The sequence below is a fragment of the Phalacrocorax carbo genome, chromosome 22 (genome assembly GCF_963921805.1).
Source record: "Phalacrocorax carbo chromosome 22, bPhaCar2.1, whole genome shotgun sequence".
Lineage (NCBI taxonomy): Eukaryota > Metazoa > Chordata > Aves > Suliformes > Phalacrocoracidae > Phalacrocorax > Phalacrocorax carbo.
Window position 1 is genome coordinate 5316698 of NC_087534.1, and position 19543 is coordinate 5336240.

Here is a 19543-nt window from a genome sequence, read left to right on the forward strand (position 1 = left end):
GCAATCTGAAGCTGACCTCCTCTAATCTTTAAGTGGTGCATCTTGGCAGAAATGTGATTTACACACTGTCCCTAAGCCCTGGAACAAAGCTGACTTTCCAGGGAGCTGTTCCTCCCCGCATAGGCACGCAGCCTGGAGAGAGCTGATGCTCCTCTTTATCTGTTTTGTTCTCTTTCTTCTTGGAGCTAGTCTGCTGTGCTGCATGACACCAGCTCAAGTGAATAGCAACTTCACGCAAACCAATGAAACCCATGGTGGGAGCTTTCTGCATAAATTAACCAGATTCCAGGTGGGATGGGAGTTCTTAGGCATGCAGGCTGGGTTGCCCAGCTGTCCCGTCTGCCCTCCCCATCTCCCCAAAAGGCATCCACATAAGCCAGCCCAGCACCAAAAAGATGTAGCAGCTCGAAAACTGGGTTCTTCTGCCATGGGAAGAACATGCGGTTTTAGTTTGGCAACAATGGCCTTCAAAGGGCACAACTCCTGCTGTTGAAAAAACCAGCCAAAGCAAAAGGTTCCAGCAGGGAACCAGGGGTAGGAGAAGCAGCCTGGATTTAGCAAAACCTGAGACTAAATGCCATTATGCCAAGTGGGATTACAATAGCAAAATCACTTAGTCTCTTTAACTATGGAGGGCACTGCTTGGTCCTTTAATAACTGGCCCAACAATGAATCTATTGTTGGGTTTGGAGAGTGCTGCGATGGGCTGGACGAGATTTAATCTTTGGTTAAATACTTGACCCAGAGCCAGGTGAGTGTAGACGTTCCAGGTTGCCTTCACTGCCCACACACGTGTTGTAGCAAAGCGGTGCAGAGTGTTCTAGTTCTTTGTGAAAATTTCTTGAGTTCAGCCTGTCAGAGGCTTTTTCTGGCAGGGAATTCCGCTGTGCCTGCCGCTTTGTGTGCTACGCCGAGGGGTGAGCGCTGGAGAAATGCAGCGCTAGCTGGAGTGCCCCTTCCTTCTAGGTAAATCATTTACCTGAAAGATCTTTGTTCTAGATCAACGTTTTACAGTAAAACGAAGCTCGTGAAGCCAGAGGGAGATTTCCTTTACACCTCATCCTGGCCTTTTGCTATCAGCCAAGTCAGCGCTGCTGATGGTGACAGTAATCTCGGAAGAGAAGCCAAGGGCAGAGGGCCAGTAGCTGGCAAAACTGAGCCACCTGCTCTCCTCCCACCTTGTTTGCTCTTATGAAATGGCTGCTGCTGCTCTGGAGACTGTCACTTGCTAGCAAAATCTGTGAATGTGGCACGTAAACTGAATATGTCTATTGTGTGTGGACAAACGTGTGCATGATACAGACACAACCAGCTCACTTAGAGCAGCAGTGGTTGAGTGATTCAGTTGACCAGCTTAATTTCTTTGTTTTCCTAAAAGTTGGCGTAATCCTGAGTATTTCTCTTCACCTTAAATCCTGCTTGCTTTGGGGGAGGGAGCACTGATACGAGCGTGATGCACCATTCCTTTGTTTAGATTGGGAATTCCTCACGTCAAGAAGCTCCTCGGGGCGAGGAGAGCTCTGTGTGGTTTACTATTTGTGCCAGTAATGCTCTAGGCATGGTGTTCACTGGCACTGGTGTAAATTGGGAGCCCTGTTACAACAAATCCTACCAGCAGCCCATCCTGCAGGGCCCTGCAGAGCACTGGATCACCTTACAAAAGATATTTTTTATGAAGGCCTTGCTTGAGGTGGATTTACTCTACTGTCTAGATGCTCTTAAGATGCTAGAGCGTGTACTTCTGAGCTGCTTGCTAGCTGCATGCACGGATAACAGGCAGAGGGTAGGGTTTGGCATCGTTCTCCATTGTGACCCAGTTGGTTTGTGCTGACCGAGTCCGCTGGGACCTGAGCACTTACCAAGTGGCCTTTCAGCTTGCGAGGAACAGCTTCTGCCTTAGAGACCACAAACGCATGCCTAAAATGAATATAATTCCTCTCCTTATTCCTCTATCCAGCAGCCGAATACCAAGAAATCCTGATTTATTGAAATAATTCTCAATCTCTAATTGACTCCTATAAAGCGACTTAAACCAGCTGTAACTGGGAGAGTTCTTTAAATATTTGCAATCTGGGCTTGGCACGGGGCAATCTGTTCTTATAGGGAAGAATTTAAGAAATTTCCATTACTTCCTATGGGATTTCAGAGGGCAGTTTGGGGCTGTGTAGGAAGAAGGTTAGAAGCTAAGCCAGGGATTTGCAGCAGAAGTGTGGTGTTGATGGTGGTGTTTCCATATGCAGAAGTGTTGGGTTTGGGTTATTTTGTTTTCTTTTTTCCTTTATTTTTTTTTTTTACTCCTTATGAAAGGATTGCTTTGGCCTAAGTTCAAATCACCCTGCCCCAGAAGAACATTTTCAAGGCACTCTCATGGCACAGACCATGTGCCTCTTTTCATGTCTGGTGACTCTGCCGCTTTTAAGTCTCTCTTGTTGTTCAAACCCTCGGCCGTTTGTTTGGGGACTGAAGAAGTAACAGCATCCTTTGCCCTCGTGCACAGCGTGTGCGGCAGGTTGCACTAGTGCTCCCTGTGGGTAAATGCTTCACCTGAGAAATAATGGCTCAAAAAACAGGAGCTGCTGCTCTCTATACTCGGATGCTGGCAGATGGAGTTGTGGATCATCTGGTGATCTGAGCATGGGGGATGACATGCTGCGTGGTGTTAAATCACCGTTTTGATGCGAAGTTTTCGTTGCCCTGGTCTCTCCTCTGTGTAATCTGCAATCTGCCGTCGGTCAGCACGCGTGCGTGTTATGACGAAGCAGCATGGTTTTGTTGTTTGTTTTTTCGTAATTATGAGAAGCTGTTGCCAACCCCTCGCATCCAAAAATTGTGGTGGCTTTGCTCAGTGTTTTTTTCCTTAAAGCCCTTTGGACTCGTGTTTCCCTTCTGACACAGTCTGTTTTCAGCCCGTCCGTGGGTGAGCAGTAGCAAAGGCAGCAGTTATTGTGGTGGGTCAGCGCCAGACATCTGAGCTTCCTCCTTTCACAGCCTGGGCTATTAAAACGTGTTAATTTAATGCCGCGGGGAGTGAAGTTGGAGCTTCAGGGCATGTTTCAGGGGAACTGCCTGTCCCTGGTGTAGGGGCAGCGACTTGGAGCCGCCAGACCTTTCCCAGCCTTTGTCTTTGAATGTGCTCATCTGAGTCCAAGGAAACCACCAGATAGTCTGGATTTAAGTCAAAAATACCTCTCTTCCCTCCCATTAAGGAGCTTTTTGCAAGCGATCTCAACACCAAGACAAGGGGGAAGCTGCCCTGTTCTGCATGTTTTGGCAGAGCTGAATGTTATAGACATAGAAGGGGTGTGAGAAGCATGTTAATTTTTCTGGAAAATTGGGTTTGTTTGGCTCCCATTTAGCACGGGTGACCTTAGTGCCTGAGTGGTCCTCGCTGGGTTGGTACTAGAGACGGCTTCAGCATGAGGGTGAAGCCCTTCCACCAGTGCCTGTTAGCCCAGGGTATTATCTGCTGATGAAGAGGTGGGGCGGTTGCTCTTAATGCAAGCAGAATAATGAGCCTGATAGCTTAATACTCTTTGGGAAGCTAACGGAGATGCCTCAGTGCCATGTGTCTTTTGGGGTTGTGTAAATATTTGAGAGGGATTTGGTTCCCTGGAGCTGGTCAGGCTGGCGTGCTGGCAGCAACCTCGCTGGAGCCCTGTGGAAGCACTGACGGGAAGCTGGGCAGTGTTTTGCTCCAGCGCATGTAGTGGGGAGAGCTGGAGAGCTCTGGCTGACAAAAAGAACGTATTATAATTTGGCTGTAGGTGAGGAAAAGCTGCTTGGTGCTGCTAGGTGCAGTCTCAGGGGTTGTGCCACTGCTCCTTTTTTGCACATTCACCAGCGTGGCTGTGGGGTTTTCTTGCTGACCAAGAGCTCACCATCTCCATTGTCGCTTTATCGGCGTGGCACCCTATGGCCTGAGCCAGTACCTGTCCGGTTCCTTATGTTTTAAAAAAAAAAAAAAAAAAAGAAGAGTCCCCAAACCCCCCCGTCCCTCGAGTTCTTCCCCCCCCCCCGGTCCTCCCTTCTGGGCCACAACTTTCTCTGGGAGACAGCGAACTGTATTTAAAATCTAGGTCAGGGAGGGAGGCGGGAGCAGCCCGCTGCCGCTCGGCCTTACCGCCGCGCTGGGCCCCTCCCGCCCCTGGCGTACCGGTTCCGGGCGGCGCCAAACAGATCGCGGCTCCCTCCCCCCACCCCCCCCACCCCGCCATCGGTTTAGCGCCGGGCCGGCGGTAATCCTGTCACTTCAGCCCTCCGCGCCGTGTTTCTCCGCTGGGCCGAGGGAGGTGGCGAGGCGAGGCCGGACCGAGGTGCCGCCGGGCTGGGGCTCGGTGCCCGCGGGCGGCCCTGAGGGAGGGAGGGAGACAGCGGGGGGGGGAAACCATGAGGGGGCGCGCGCTCCCGCTCCCCCCACCCTCCCCGGCAGCCGCGGTTTCCCCTCCGCCAATAGCAGTGCTGCGCTGGCGCCCCGCCCCCTGCCCTCGGCCAATGGGAACTTACTACAGTGTTGTGGGTGGGGGCGGGCCCGTGGGTGGGCGGGGCTGCGGCGCGGGCGGCGGCGACACCGGAGCGGAGCGGGCTGGGCTCGGCTCGGCTGGGCTCGGCTCCGCACGGCGCGGCTCGGCACGACCCTCAGCCGCCGCACCGGGGGGAGGGGGGGGCTGCTTTGCGGGACCCGGTGTGAGGGCGGCGGGCGGCGCGCGCGGGGGCGGCCGCGCGCGCCCTCTCGGCGGGCGGGTAAGTGCGCGCGTGCAGCGCGTGCGTGTGCACGGCGTGTCCGTGGGTGTAGCCCGTCCGCCTGCGTGTACGGCGTTACCGGTGCGCGCGTGGGTTTTGCGCGGCGTGTCGGTGTGTGTGTGTGCGCGCGCGCGTGCAAGCGGCGTATGGGCGCGTGCCCGCGGTCTGCCTGCTGCCTGGGCACGTATGGTATGTACACACGCGTGTTTTTGTGCGCGGTGTGGCGGGGTGCGCGTGCCGGGGTCCGTGCGCGGGGTGCCTGCGTGTGCGCGGCGTGTGTGCACAAGTGTGTCTGTGCGTGCGCGGGTTCGTGGGCGCGCGGTCTGCGTGCAAGGTGCGCCCTGTGTCTGCACGGCGCGCGTGGTCTGTGCGTGGAAAGGATACGCGTGCGTGGGGTTTGAGCGTGCACGCTTGGTCTGCACACGCATAGTGCCTGCACAGGCTGCGTGCGTGCGTGTGTGTGTGTGTGGGTAGCTCTGGTGCGTGGGGTGCGTCCGCCGTGGCCTGTGCGCGTGGTGCACGTGTGTGTGCAGCCCGTGTGTGTGCGCGGCGTATCCGTGCGTGCACAGCGCGGCGTGCGGGCTCTCCGCGGGGGTGCGTGTGTCATGGAGAACATCGGAGGCTGAGCCTTAGCCAGAGACGGATTCTGCAGGAGGCGGGAGACGAGGGGGGGAGTGGCGGGTCGGGGGGGACACAGCACGGGGGAGCTGGCACCCAGCGTCCCCTCTTGCAGGGGTGGTGGGTGCCCGGGGCTGCCGGCGGCCGAGCCGGGGTCCCCAGCTCTGCGCAGAGTCCATTGTGCTGGAGGAGGAGGAGGAGGAAGGAGACACGGTGGGGAAGAGCTCCGGGCTCTGCAAAGTGGCGGGGCCCCACTCGCCCACCCGTGGGCTGAACGTGGGTGCTGTGGTGGGGCCCCGGCTGGGCGAAGGCTCTTTTCCAGCCGTGCATCCCACTTCCCTCTGATTTTTCAGCTCAAGAAAACACCTCAGCCCGCTGGGAAGCAGCGCTAAAAGGCTTTTCCACCAAAGCGTGTTTTTATTTTTTACCTCCATCAAGGCGACGGTTACGATGAAAACGGCTCGAAAGGGCCCGGAAAGAGTGAAAATCACACCTTGACTCTGTGAGTGCCGTGTCTGCAAAGCATCCCGAGCGCTGTCGCTCAAGCGTGTCTTGGGGGAGGAAAAGGAACTTGCTCCCCTTTTGTGCCGGGGGGACTGTGTGCGGTTTGGGGGGGGCTGGTTTTGGGCAGGGGCCGGCAGCCCTCCCTGCTGGGGGTGCCTGAATGTTTGTTTAAGAATGGCGCGTCCAGCTGCAAAGGGAAAATTTCTTAGAGGCTGTCCCAGTTCTGGGGCAGGTGTCGTGCTGGGAATTACGGCTCAGTTCTAATGCAGTTCTCTGCGTTGTGATTCCGTTAAGACGCTGGTAAAACTACAGAGAAGCAAAGCAAAATGTTATTTCTGAACAGCGTGAAACTAATTTTTGCCTTACTTTGCTATTTATTGTTAGGATTTTAAAGTTTTCCAGACGCGCTAGGTTTTGTTTGCAGAAGTTACGTAGATCTGGAGGGATGATCCTTCTGGTTAGTTGATTGTCATTTTGCAATCGAGTTACGGAATGTAAAAACAATCCCTGTAAGATCCCAGGGGAGGAGACGTGGCCGCACCGGTGGGAGACGCGGCGGGGCTCTGACCTGGCTGCCGTCGCCGTTCCTCGCTGCGGTGATGCCCTGGAGCGCAGTCCCCTTCCCTGTTAGCTGACTGGCGTGTCGCTGCCCTGGGAAGGTTCTTTTGTGGAGCTACAATAGTAGGTTTGGGTTTTTTCTGCTTTTTTAACGGCTGGCACAACCGCATTTTGGGTTTGTTGAGGGTTTTCCTGCAGCGTGGTGGTGGTGGTGGTTAGCAGGGACGTCCTGCCTGTGGTGCCTGTCAGGTGTCGGTGCTGCTCACACACCCGATGGCCTCTGGCACCTTCGGTTACGTTTCCACAGCAATTTTGAGCACTGGGTGTGATTTAAAAGGCAGCGGGGTCCTTCGCGGATCTCTGCTGACATGGCCTTAATAAAGAAGGCGAGGATTTTCTAGGATTCCCATGGGCAGCCATAATCTGCTGCAGAAGGTAAATATCAGGATAAACACAGCGCTCCTTCAAAACTTAATCAGAGCCTTATGACACAGAGAATGATTTTTTTTTCCCCCTAATATAAATGCATTAATTATTTCCAGTATCGGTTTAGAAGAACAGGAATTACCCACGTTTTCATCTGATCTCATAATTACAATTTAAACCAAATTCTTATCAGAAGCAAAGCCGGGAAGGCGTCAGTCTCTCTCTCGGGCACTCCTGGCCCAGGCCGGGGGAGGAAGGATTCTTCTCGGCCTGTTTCAACACACCGTATGTTCCCAAAGCCTAAAAATACTTTAGACGATGATACTCTGAATCTACAGCTTCTGTCTCCAGTAACGCGCTGCCAGCTGCCCGCGTGCTCCGCATGAGCGGACGCGATATTTTCACTTGACAGCGTTTGATTTTTCCTTTGGAAAGCGGTAAAACGTATCTGTTCTGACGCCCCATTTACTGCTTGCAGAGCAAATATTTGAATTGATGGGTGGCAGAGGCTGGTAGGTACCCGGCTTCTCTAGTAAGCAACCACGTTTACAGATTGATTCTTCAGCGATCCAAGCGGTGCTGTGCCGGGGTAGCTTGCAGGCGTCCAGCCACGGGATGTTGGGATGCTCCGTGTGTGCGCTTTGATACGTTGATGGGTGGATGACGGTGTCGGGAGTGCGGCATGTAACGTGCTGGAAGACGACTGCATGTACGGAGGTGTTGCTGATGGAAGGCAGTGGCTCGGCGCTCGGTTTCACCAGGAGTTATTTAGTGTCTCAAAGGAATCTTGGATTTTTGGTGTCAGTGAATAAAACTCCGTCTCTTTATCCTCAGGGAAGTTCGTGGGGGCACTGGTTGTGTGTCCAGAGCACCTGGCCAGGAGTTTCTCATCAAACACTTTCCTCGATGCATTCTCTAATGCGGGGTGTTTGATGAGAGCCTCTTCATTTGGGGGGACCGTGACTGCACCTGCTCTGCTGCAGAGCAGGTATTTTTTCAGCCAGTTACTGCCACGCTGCATCTGTTTCTTGGAAGAAGCCCGGGAAGTTGGTGCAGCTCAGAGATGCTGTGGATGGGGAGAGCCCCACGCTCTTTCCAGGTGTCCAGGCCTGGGGGTCGCCTGGAATGGAGAGACCCCGCTGGGGCGGAAGGCAGAGCGGGTGCTTCCCACCCCGCTGCCGGTGGAGGCGTGCACAGCTCCGCAGATGGGGAGCTGGAGCTGGGCTGTATCTGGGTTAGTGTCCGGACTTGCTCTGCTTGCTGAAGTTGCTTTTACCTTCACAGTAATGAGCAGTGATGAATCAGAGGTGTTGCTTTAATAAGGTTGTCTTTGGAGGGGCCTGCAGCAGCCCTGTGGATGCAAATTGCTTCCTATTATAAATCTTATTTTGTGTTTTTAAACTCCGCTGCCTACTGTGGCTTCTTGCTCACCGCGGTTCACCCCCATGCAACTTCTCTGGAGCGCTAAGAAATGGCAGATATTCAGGTTGTTCAGACTAGGAGCTGTGTTTTGCTGCTGTCATGCATCTCTCTGGGGAGGCTCGATGTGAAGCTTTGCATCTCGAGTGGAGATTGCGCTCTGGGCTTGGTGATCTTTTGCAATGATTGCTCTGCTTTCTTGGTGCTTGGCTTTTGCTGTAATCTAGTGTAGATTAAGCAGGCTGCTGTACGTAAAGATTTCACCTTATACTTCTCATCTGCTCTGCTGTTTTGATCAGTACTGTGGTTCCTTAAGTTGCAAAGAACTGTAGGATGCGGCATAGCAGGGATTTATCTGCGTCTGTTAGATGGATTAGGTAGGAATGTTCATGGCTTGTACTTAATCCAGATTAATATTATTAGTTTCTTTACGTTCAGTCGGTTGTTTACGTTTGTTTTCTGTTTATGTGAATTTTTGCTTGTGTAATGCCGCTAATGTTATGTATTAAAAGCAAATACTTTAAATTTGTCTGCGTAGATGAACTAAATATCTTTTTTTTTTAAATAATGAAGTGGTTCCACGGAGAGGAAAATTGTGTGGGCTTGGGGGGTGTGTTTCAAGCACTTGTACTCTTCCAGGGCACGCTCCTGCAGACCCCGCTCCCATTCTGGTACAGGCTTTTTAAACAAATTCCCATGCCAACTTGCTTTCGCCGCTGTGCTCAGAGCAACTGTCTACAGCAGTGGTTTATGATTTATAATTTATTAAAGTTGCACAGCACTTGAACTCCGGTGCTTTTGGAGGGGACCAAGTGTTTTGTATCTCCCTGATCTCGATGCAGAGGCTGGAAGACGTAGGAGGAGCAGCTCTGGGGAGTGTTTCTGCTCGCAGTGTGTCTCTGGAGGCGGGAGAGCTCCGTGGCTGGCCGGTTGCGTGCCGTGGCCGTCACGCTGAGTGCTTCCCTCCCACGCGTGTGTTTTTGGGAGAGCGGTTCCTTCCATCTCTTGGTGAGGGTGAGTGCCATGGGATGTCAGCCGGGCCTTCCGGCAGGTTCACACCACGAAATAATGTCCTTCGTGGCCACCCGAGGGAACCTGCAGGCTGGGCTCGGGGAGGAGCCTTCGCTCTGCTTGAACCAAGGCCCTTCTTACAGGGATCGGGTCAGCCTGAGTTGTAACCGCAGCAAAACACAGCGTGGATGGAGCCCTGCGGGTGGAGGCATGGTTTGGAAGCAGCAGGAGAAGATTTGGGCTAGTTAGCTGTTTCTATGAAAACCACAATTCCTTTGAACCCGCGAGTCACCGGTTGTAGGCTGATTATTTCCCCCCCTTCCCCGCCCCACGTAATGCGTGTGTGTGAGAGAGATAATTAAAAGCTTTTAGTTAAATAAATAACTAAGCCGCTCACGCGGCTTTATATTAGAATTGCAGAGTCAAACACTTGGAGATAGAAGATGGCGTGTGCTGCTGCTGGTCCCGCAGCATCTCCTCCTCCTTTCTGTGTGAGCGCAGGCCGGTGCGGTCTCAGTGCGTGATTGCATATGGGCTTTTCCCCCCGCAAGGGCTTGCATGTCGCTAAATGTAGGCAGAAAGCTGCCCGCTAAGCAGGAACAGTCCCGACCCATTGTGTACGAGGCCCCGGGGCTGTATTTATGTCCCACTACTCAATCTCTGCTCCGAAGACAGGATTAATATGCCTAGTTTCATCGGCAATGCTTGTGTGCAAATGCATCAAAAGCATGAGCTGGTCTTTGCAATTCGCGTGTGAGGTGGGGCTGGATGCTTCGGGACAGGTAATGGTGTAAACCTTGAAGGGCGGTTTGATTTTGGACACGGAGCATGGTGGAATGTTTTGTATTCAAGCCCTGGTTTCTGCCTCTCTGAGCTGCCTGCAGTGCCTCAAGCCAAGCGCTCGGAAAATGAGAAACATGCAGCTGGTGACCATTCCTGGGGAGTTTTAAGAGTCGTTTGTCATTGGGCAGGGGGTGGTTCATGGAAGGGTAAAAATCTTTCAGGTCCAGCTTCAGCTGCTGTAGCTAGGGAATGTTCCTCCTCCTCCAACCCTGCCTTGCTTGCTGCCTTCCAGTTCATGAAACAAACGATAAGAGGGCCCTAAAACCAAATATCCCTGATTTCACCTCTTAACGCGAGGGCCAGAGGAGAGCAGGCTGCCCTGGGGCTTTACGGGAGGATGCAAATTTTAAGAGGTGCAGGGGCAGTTCCGGGTGGCGTTTTGCAGTCTGACAAAAAAAACCCTCCTTTGACTCCCCAACCAAAACCCGTTAGTCTGTCTTTTAAATGCTGGATTCTGCGTGCACATAGTTTTTTAGTCCTGCTTGCGCTGTCATCTTGACGTGCACGTCAGTCACCCTACAGGGGTGCAGCCCCTTGGGCGGCTGGGGGAGAATGAGGGTCTTCCCTGGACAAGGGGACCCTCCTGTCCTTCGGATAAATCGAAAGCATAGCTGCTCATTTTGTCTGAAAAGTCTTAAAATCCAGCATTAGGCCAAGGTTTTCTGTCTTAGGTGCCTGTTTCACGAGTGTTGGCTTGGCAGCGATTGATGTGCAAGATGGAAACGGTGTGTTTAAATGGGGGGGGGGGGGGTTTGTTGGCATGGTGCCACCTGACCGACACCCCTGTTTCTCCCACGTGCGTGCAAGTGAGGGTATGGAGGCGATAAAAAGGGCATCTACAACGTGAACATGCCCCGACACAGGCAGAAGGCAGAGGATGTGTTCCCAGGCTTCTTGTAGGAGGAAGGGGTCACTTCCCATGCAATAGAACAGTGTTTTTAGGATCCTCAGTAGCAAGTATTAGAATTTGAGCAGTGAGAGACCAGGGTGAATAGCAGGCACCCCACCATCTCCCTCCATCCCTCCCCGGGATGTACCTTCCCAGGGATGTCACTCCCTCCGTCCCTCCCGGCGTTGGTGCTGGCAGCCGCTGCCGATATTGCTGCTTCTTTATCTCTAACTGCCAACTTGAAAGCGAGCGTGTGTGGTGGGAAGCTAGCGAAACTCTTCGTGAATAAGCACATCAAATAGCAATATTATAAAATCGAAGCGTGGGCTGCCTGGTACAGCTGCTCGAACAACTTCAGTCTAGGTACAAGGCGGAAATGTTCGGGGCTTGGGGAGGAGTCCAGCTGCAGAGAAAATGACTGTTTTCAGCTGTTTGTTGTACGTAGCTCTACTCAAAAGGATTTAAGGACCCCCATGCTTTCTTGAGAGGGAATAGCTAAGAAGAGAAAGTGATTTGGGAGGGAAAAAAGCAGGCTAAATACATGTTGTTTTTCCATTGATTTTCATGTGCAGCCAGCCCTCCTGGGGTGCTTAAACGTGATGGAGAAGAGCTCTTGCAGATGCACGGGTTTGCTGAGTTAATTCCACAGATTGGCTGACTTAAGTCTTCAGGAGTTTCTGAAAAATAATTTAATATTATGGGTGGGGTGAACTCTGTGGTGAAGCCAGGAGGAGCAACGGGGGGAGATTGCATCAGCGTGGGAAGGGTGTCCCGACAGCACGGGAACATGGTCAAGTGCTGAATTCCTCCCACTTCAGCAGCGTCTGATACCATTTCCAGCGTGTTTCGTTAGAGGAAGTAGTTTCTTTAGACTTCTGGTTGACTTTTGTTATTGTTGTTGTTGTTGTAATTGCCGCTTCCGTTATTTCCCTCCTGTCTACCTAGATACTGTCTTCAAAAAACACTTCCTTTGTTTACAGGCAGCAGATTCTGGGTTGTTTGCTCCTGCTTGTCCCTGCGCTTCCCTTCCCTCCCCCAGGAAATGGTGGAAGAAAGCTGGAGTTGGCCGATGAGGCGAGAGCCGCGTCCTGCCCGCCCGCTGCAGGGATCGTGTCCCTGCCCCTCTCTGCAGCGTGGTTTGGGACGCTTCGCCCCCTTGTTGGAAACGGTAACGAGAACCCAAGGGACTAGCGGTGTCTGTGGGTGCTCGCCTTGAAGAATGACCCTTTTTCCCTCCGCTTGCACGCTGGAGCAAGTTTTTTTCTATTTTGTTTTGCTTCTGTCGTGAGATGCTTTGAGTAGCTGGTGTCTCCCGTCCCCTCAGTTTTGGGGCACCGATGCAGAAAATGTTCCTCCTCTTGGTTGCGTTCAGGTGCGCTCGATCCCCGCCTGCAAACGCCCGGCTGAACGGCGTCTTGGATGCTGGTGGGGAAACCAGCAGCGGTGTGGGCAGTGCTGCCGGCTTCTTATTTTGCAGCTGCTACTCTTGGCTTATTTTAAAATAATGATTGACTCTCTTCATCTGACCTGATGATGACAAATGGCGATTCTCCTTTTGTAAAGATGTAGTTTATTAAAGAAAAGAGTTCCCACCACCTGATGAATTGAGAGGGAGAGCTGGGGGAAACTGAATCTATTAGTGTTATGTGCCTGTGTGCCTCCAGAGGAAGGAGTGGGACTCGATAATGAACGTGAGAGATGACTTCAGCAAAGCAAGGAGGCTTGCAATTACAGCAAAATTTGGTATTCCACTGTGACGCTTTTCTTGCAGCTTTATTTCTTTCTGAAATTGTACTGGACTCTCCGCCATCGGTATTACCTGACCGTTACACCGGAGACGTTGTTCAGGCTGGGTTTGATCTGTGCCCTGCTAATCGCAGAAAAGGCAGGCGATCTAGTAATGCAAGTACTGCTGGCTTTAACTTTTTTCTCCTTTTTTCTTTGAGGTACACAGCTGCGTCTCTGCCGGCGATTAGATTCATTGCACACACAGGTGAAGCGAGCGGCAGAGCCGGTGTAGGCAGACCTGCCGGTGCCCGGAGATCAATCGCGCACAAGCTCAGTAGGTCTCAAGGTTTGCACAGGGCTAATAGGCGGCTTGGCGAGGTGCAAGCCCGAGTACGGGGTTAGCTTTGTTTGCTGGGCTAATGCTGCTGGTGGAAGTGGTTGCACATTAACTATTTCTCATCGCAAACAGTTGTAAATCGCTAATGTAGCAGGACCAGATGCAGAAAGCCCTCAGCCCTGGTTTTGCTGTGCAGCATGCCACCTCCTGCCTGCCTCTTCGGAACAGAAACCAGGGTTGTAAGGAAACGAAGAGCTGTGCCCTTTTGATGCAATAACTATAAAATCAACTGAAAATCTGTCGATAGATTGTGCTTGTTTTGGAAACAGTTTGATCTTTTGAAACTTCTGACTCTGGCAAAAAACCAAGTAGTGGTTAGTTATACTGAAACTGAAGCTTGATCGATTGTAACTTTTGTAACGCTTCAGCTTTACCACTAGAAAAACATCTTAAGGCACCTTGTTTTTTTACTAAAAGCACCTGCTCTGATATACTTTAGCATAATCTAGCTGGGGGTGGAGAGGACACAGACCTTGCAGCCGTGCATCTCCGAAGTACGAGGTTTGTGGGTAGGTTGTGCTGTGTACTTCGAGGGTCTGCTTATTTTTTCACTGGTGTTGAATACCCTGATCCGCTTCAGCAGAAACACTCCCTGGGAAAATACTTTGAGACATTTCTTTAAAACAAAAAAACAAATGGAGAAAAGCACGAGCCTCTCTGCGTTCCTTCAGTTGGAAAACATCGTCAGAGCTTTTCTAAGGGAGCAATTTCTGAAACCAGTGTGGAAACGCAGCCAGCTGCACCCCGTGAGGTCGAGCATCGTCTCAGTGTCCCCACATAAGCCAAGCCCCGCAGTCGCTCGGTTCCTCCTCCCTGGAGCAAACAGCAACTGGAGAACGTGCGGCTTTTGCTCTCTTCTCTGCATTAATCTCCTTGCTTTGCTCTCCTACCCGTGCGCTGTGTTTTCGCCTAGTCACAAGGTGGTTCATGGGTGCAGCCAGTTTGGATGCTGCGACTCACAGAGGTGTTTGGGAATGAGTCACGAGAGCTCAGGATGGGGCAAGTTGCTTGAAAACAACCCAGGAGATTCGCAGGCTTTGCACAAGGTTATAATTAAAGGTTGACTCCAAGACACAAAAAGATCCAGACCTCTTGGTGTTGGCAGCCAAGAGCTCTTCTAATGGTGCTTTGGGAAATAACACTTGTGATTTGTTGCTCTCTTTTTAAGAAAAATCTGTCTTTGTTACTCCAAGAAGTGAATTTTTAATATATATATTTTTTTTTAAATGCAAATTGGAAAAAAATTCAGCCTGGAGCAATGCAGATATTTGAATTTTAAGTTGATAGTTTGTTGTGCAAGTAATGAGCCAGTGCGGTACCAGGTACGGCCCCGTATGGCTTCGTGGGATTGCAGTGATTGTAGATGTGATCCGCATCTACTGCGAGGAAAAATAGATGTGGCACTTACATTTTAGTAGGCGGGCTGTCTTTTCGGTTGAATCACTGTAAATGGGGATGTGTGTCTTTCATTTGAAATCCCAGACCCACCCATCTCTCCCATTAAAGAGGAGTGTTTGGTATATGCCACCTGCAGCAAAAGCCTACCCAGCCGTTGCCTAATGCCTAATGGCACGAGCATGATTATATTTTTGTGGCATCGTCCTGTTTTAAACCATGCTACAGGTTGATTTTGCTGCTTAAAATGAACTCCCTTTTGCGTACTAGCAGCTCACTGGGTGACCCCTAATTGATTTAACTGCTGCTTTTAATTTGAAATATATTATGGGTTAGAAAGGCACGTTCTGCTGCCCCAAAGTACTCGACTGAAGCGGTCCCAGATGGGCGTGAGTTGTCCATGTTCCCCATGTCCCCTTGCAGGCGCGTCCCCGATGTGAGCAGTTCACGCCACCACAGGGTTCCCTGCTCATGGTCCAGAGGGTTGTCCAAGCCCTGCTGCTGAGCAAACCTGCAGCGAGATGGGTTTTTCTCAAAAAGCGTGTGTTTGGGAAGGTAGGCAAGGGCTGGGAGCAGAAACGAAGCACAGAGAAGAGCTATTTACCTTTTCATTTTTCCTCTTGTATATAGAAGTGGTCTAGCACTGACCTTCCCCGCTGTTGTCGAGAATGAGTTTTGCAAGGCTGTTCATGAAACCCCTTGAAAGTGCACTGCACCACGCAAATAGAAGCACACACATTTTTTTAAAAAAATCTAATATTCAATTAAGAAATGAGTATATAATTGTGGTAAAGCGATATTTCCTCTGGTGTGTAGCTGTTTCACACAAATGGCACTGCATCGGCCCTTTCTGCAATGGATATCTATTTGTAGAAAGGAGAAAAAGAGCCCAAAGTTTACAGGATCTTTCTCAAAATCCAGCAGAAGGATGACTTGCACCCGGTGATCATTAAATCTGAGCAATGCAAGTTGCAAAATAACTTCTTGCGCCGCTCTCGGCAGATGCGTTCGTGAAGGCTTCGCAAGCTGCAAGGGGTTGTTCTGTGCCATTCCCTAAGGCTCCCACTGTGTTCCCTTGTCCCTGGGCTCTGCAGCAGGGAGCTGTTTCAGGTCTCGCCTCCCAGGTCTGGTGTTAATGCCTGAACAGGCTCAGTTCGTGGTATAAAGTGACCCGTGCTTGGAGGGAGATGGTTTTCAAGCATTTTTCTTGTATTCTGGGGAGTTTGGGGTCTCCAACCTCCTTTTTTTGACTGGTTTGCCAAAGGCACTTGCAGCTGGCATGAATTTATATGGCACTGGCTGCTGATGTGATGGGCGCCCCACATCCCGGAGATTTCTGTGTTTAAGTCCCCGCTCCTGAACTGGTGCTGTGTTTTGCTGAGTCCCAAAGAAGAAAACAGACATTGAGCGTGTGGATGTACGGGGGATCCGAGGGGCTGGCAGAGGCTGCTGAGATTTGGGCACTCAGGCTACGATGACCTTCTGCTCATCCGCTGTTTCACCAGACCTGCTCTTCTTGCTCAGGGCAAGAAGAGACGGGGAATCTCTGTTTCTTTTCCTAGAGGAGAGGCTGGTCCTGGGTGCCGGTGGGTTTGAAGCAGTGCCTCTAACTCCGTGCAGCGCAGCCGGCAGCAACCTCATGCACAGGGAAGTCTGTAATTAAATGTCGGCTCTTGAGCGCCGAGTAATTGGGAGCAGTAATTGGATGGTAGCTTAAGAGTAGGAGCACGGTTAAATAAAACAAACAGGCTTGCAGTCGTAATGTCAGCAGGTAAAACGCCTGGGAAACAGCAAATCCACATGGCAGCGATGCGCGCCGCGAGCAAAGCGCGTGCTGAACGCAGGCGTGCTTCAAAGCAAACCCAGCGAAACCAGAAGGTGCAGGCGCAGAGCAGGGGCAGGCTCCTCTCCTCCTTCCCCGCGTGCTGAAGAGGGAACGCCGCCTGGTAAGGCAGATATTTTGTTAAGCATCAACCTCGCTTAGGAATAAGGCAATGAAACGTTCCTGATGTGGAGTTGTAATTCACTTCTCAACAGCTTTTGCAACTTGTTTAGTTTGGGTTGCTGGAGGGAGCTCGGGCTGCTGTGTGCGCGTGCGCCAACGTCCTATGTGGGAGACCAGCTCATTACGTTTGTTTCTGTCTTTGCTTTGCTTTTCACTCTTAAACCACACTTCTTGCCACTGTGAGGGCTGCAAAAACCAACCTGCTTTTTGGAGCTGGTGTGACTTCGCTCTCCTTTGCCGTGCTTCCCTGCTAACAGCGCACACGGGTGAGGAGGTGCCTCGGAGCGAGCTGAACCCCGGCCAGACCTCATTTGCATGTTCATTATTTTTGTTTTACGGGGGAACTGGCCACCATTTACTTTCAGCTTATGTATATATAAAGAGAACCTGTAGGAAGTGCAAAGGAGGCGGTTTAAGAATGTGTGTGTTGGGGGAGTAAAGAGCTGGTTTGGCGTGAGCCGCCTGGCTGGGGAGCCTGGGTGAGCTCACCGGTGCTTTTTGCTCTCTCCACTTTTTTGCCCTGGTGTCATTTGAAGGGTCTTCTCATGGCAGTTTTAGCCCGAACAATGACATCAACAGAGCTTGCAGAAAAGAGGATTTGTGTGGCATTTTGTTCCCTTGTCCTGCATGAATGTGGATTTCAGCGGTATTGTTGTGTCGCTCCTGCTGTCAGCAGCACAGTGAAAAGAGTAGCTCACTTGTCTGGTATTGCGACTGGGGCGCTCGCAGCCCTTTTGCAGCACAATTTTAGCTGGGGCTCTCCGTTCAGTCTTCAGTGCTGGGTGCCGGACAAGACCAGTAGGGTTTGAGTCCAAAATACTGAGGATAAGAAGGGTTATTCTTAATTTTCTGGTCATTTTGGGACTTGCTAAATACCCGAGCCATGCTGAGTGCCCATGAGTCTGCGGAGCTTTCAGCTGGACGAAGCAGCGTTAGGCTCAGTGAGGCTTTATCTGCACACGAGGCAGTTGCACAACCGGGATTTCAATATAAAAAAGGGAAAAATAAGCAAAGCTTCTCCAAAAAAACATGCAGTTATTCATACCGCCTCTGTGGTGTTGGGTGTGTGCGCGTGCACCCACACGTGTGCGCACTTTGAATAGAGACAGGATTATTCTGAGACCTAGCTTGCAAAATAAGTATCAATGGGATGCTAAATTGTGTACACAAGACCAGTAGCTCATCCAGAAAGCAGCGCTAGCCACAGCTACGATTTATTTTCACAGGGAGATATTTAAACCAGCTGCTTTCTGTTTTCTGCACATGCTTTATCCCCGCTAAAGGAAAGACTTTGTTTTGCGTGGCTCTTCATTTTCTTTTAAAATAATTGCAACGTATCAAAAGCTGTGAGCTGTTTGCTGTTGTCTTCTCCGCTGGACGGCGGCCGGCAGCGTGCCGGCTGTGCCGCGGTGGTGTGTATCGGCACCCGTGGGAGCGGGGAAAGCTGGTTTACAACTTCAAAGCAATGCCCGGCTTTCCCCAGCGCGCATGCCTGCCGTCTGCCTCCCTGTCTTTACACCCAGGCTCTCTTTAGTGCCTTCGGGGCCGTTAAGCTTCTCCAGGTGAGGCATTTAATGCAGAATGAAAGGGAGAAGGTTGCAAGGGCAGCAGGGGGGAGGAGGGGACCTGGGCAGCCGCTGGGAGCTGGGAGAGGGTAGGATGGGAGCCGTGGGGTGGTGGGGAGCAGAGCAGGGCTAGTGCAGCCGACAGGAGGGTGGGGAGGGATCCTTTTAGTGCCCCTTGTCCATCGAGCAGCGTACGGGCTTCTGGGTGGAGCGATGTTTGGATCAGCAGAATTAAGCGTGGCTGGAGAGGAGGGTGTGTTATTCCGAAAGACGAGGACCATCCAGGAGCGCCGGTGTGAGACTCAGCAGTAATGCTGTCCTGCCGTGCTGGATGGCAAAGGTGGGAGTTGAAGAAGTAAAAAGAACCCCTCGAGAGCTGCTCAAACATGGCAGTGCTGGTGTTTGTTCAGCGAAATCAAAACGTGTAAAACCTTTCCCATACCAACCCATCGAGCGCAGACGGGAAGGCAGCAACCAAAAACATGCACAAACAGCCCCTGTAATGTTGGGTGCAAAGCGTGTTTCTGGTCGCCTCCCTGCAGGTACCGAGGGTGAACTCAGCTTCCATTTCCTTTCTGTAGTTTGAAGAAAGCAACATTTGTGCACATTTCCTCCATGCAAATGATCGCAGCGACTGCGAGCAGGAGGGTTGATGCAGGAGCTGAGCAGGGGGTGCTGCGGGGACCGGCGAGGATGCTGACCTGGGTCTCCAGCACTGAAAGAAAACTCTCAATGCCATGTTATCTTCCTTCCCATTTTTTAAATCAGTGCTCTCCCTTCCCCGCAAGACGATATTTAATCTCCTGCTGATGATTTCCTATCGCTGGTAGGACAGGCTGCGTGCTGGAGCTCAGCTGCCGCGTCCTGGTGAGCTATTAGTGCATTAGGATGGGAGTCCGGGGTAGTAATTCACAGCAAGAGTGAACACGGGCACCCCGTGGGATAACCCTGTAAAGGCTCCGTGGGCAGGCAGAAGGTGTCAGCGTAATTATTTTGGTTCGGCAGCAGAAGTGGTGGTAATAAAGTGCTCGCTGGGGTATTTGCTCTCCCAGAGGATCAAAGGGATTCCTGACAGCTGAGCAACTGAAATGAAGCACGCCGTTGTCCACCTTTAACCGAGCTACCGAAAGGCGATGTACCAAAATAGCCGGGTTAGGCATTGAAATATCGTCCCTCTGTCCTGTGGGTCAATATTGAGAGTATTGCCTGAAATGCATTTTTTTTTTGCTGCAAACTTGTAGTCGCTGTGCTTCCACTCTGCTGCTTCAAGCAGACTGCCAGGGGTTTCTCAGCTCTGTAGTCACCTTGTGCTTAAATCCTGCCAAAGAAACAGGTGATTATTTAATGAAAAATGCATTTCTGACCTGTGCACCGGTGTGTCTTGTTAAAGCACCCAGAAAGCCGGGCTGTGTCTTCTCCCCATCGGTGACACAGCACAGCCGGTG

The 19543-nt window shown here is 51.6% G+C and overlaps 1 protein-coding gene across 35 annotated transcripts in view; it reads left to right on the plus strand.

Annotated features, from left to right (window-relative positions):
- EPB41 (erythrocyte membrane protein band 4.1) overlaps positions 1–19543 on the plus strand; it is a 95799-nt gene that overhangs the window by 14602 nt on the left and 61654 nt on the right. For 12 of the 35 annotated variants that reach the window (XM_064471652.1, XM_064471656.1, XM_064471663.1 and 9 more), the window contains exon 1: positions 4578–4740. The exons of 2 other annotated variants lie outside the window; for them this stretch is intronic. The gene's annotated coding sequence lies outside the window, so the exon portion shown is untranslated. Of the gene's footprint in view, positions 1–4573; positions 4741–6438; positions 6544–13053; positions 13071–19543 lie in introns of those variants that run through there. 21 more of the 35 variants (XM_064471667.1, XM_064471670.1, XM_064471671.1 and 18 more) reach the window with 7 other exon arrangements.